Raw genomic sequence first — 1,497 nt, forward strand, 5'->3', positions numbered from 1 at the left:
CTAAAGCCTCCAAGAATCATCTATGTAATGTGCAGTGATAGCCATAAATCCCTTTTTTTGATTGGATGTCCACAAATCAATGGCGACTGCTATTCTACTATTGGTCTTCTCTAACAAGCCCATTACTTTTGTTCTCTCATAATCATAAATTTTCAAGATATTAGCCTTGATGGTATTACGAGAAACAACTTTAAATAATGGTTGAATTGTATTACAAAACTTTCTAAACCCAATATGCTCAACCATTGAAAGAGGATATTCGTGTAGGATGATCATATTTGCAAGTTCCGTCCTACCTTTCTCTTGATCAAAATTAAACGCTCTCATTGCAATCCTACCACCAGGTTCTTTAAATTGATTCAAAAAATCTGTTTGACATCCTTCCGACCTTGAAGAGGACATCTATTTAAATGAGCATGTAAATGACTTGTCCCATTTTTTGACTCACTCCCTAACTGTTTGTTGCATTGTTTGCAAATTGCTTTTGGCACATTATTAATTCTCTGTAGCTTAAAATGCTGCCACACTGAAGAGGTCAATTTTCTTTTTCTATTTTCTATTTTCCTCAGTCATCTCCTCATCATCACTTAAATCTATACGCATAGGATTTTCATTTACCTAACTTGGACTTTGTGAAGTAACTGGTGTACTTGTTGATGTATCTCCAACTTGAATTGAAGCAGAAGCACGTACTTCAATTCCTTCAAATACAGAAAAACTCAAGCCGCAACACCAACATTTCGCCAGAGTATTTCTCTCATGTGAAGCAACTTGCAATCACATACAAGATGATTCAATTACAACTCACTTGGCACCACATTCAGTCAGAATACAAATGAATATGAAACAGAGAACAAGAAATGAAGCTTTTTAGATTTTGGTCTTGCAAAACAGCAAAAGCAAAAGAAGATGATTCAGTTACCTCAAATAGTGGTAGGAGCAGTGAAGCTAGTGGCTGCGTGCGTTTTTGTAGTAGGGTGAACCGGTGATGTCGTGAAGATAATTGTCTAGAGGCGATGAGGCGTCAGGCGTGGAGCTATGGCTGTTGTGGCTATGTGAGTTCGTGGTCTGTGGAGTAGAGTAGGGTTTACGTCTTTAACTGATTCTATAATTTCTATTACTATAATACTATGGGTTATGGTAACTAGGCTAGAGTGCTGGACCGCTGGGTATAATAAATATATTGGGCAGAATTTTATTTTGGGCTAGATAAAAATAGTGGAAAGTCCAATAACCAATTGCTCAATTATTATTATTTTTTTTTATGGGTAATCGGTTTAGTTTTGGGGCAAGGGCGTAAATACCATATCCGCCCCATTGCACCATCAGTTTGATTTTTTTCGCCCCATTCAGTTCAGTTAACCACGGTTTTTGGTTTTGACAGTTCGAATTATCATTCCTAGTCAGCAACACGGCTACCTGCAACTTTTTAAAAAACAAAATGTGAGCCGCCGAGCTTAGATTTTTCGGCAAAGCAAAAGCTCAACTCAGCAAGGG

Source organism: Olea europaea, chromosome 11 (genome assembly GCF_002742605.1).
Source record: "Olea europaea var. sylvestris chromosome 11, O_europaea_v1, whole genome shotgun sequence".
In the NCBI taxonomy this organism is placed as follows: domain Eukaryota; kingdom Viridiplantae; phylum Streptophyta; class Magnoliopsida; order Lamiales; family Oleaceae; genus Olea; species Olea europaea.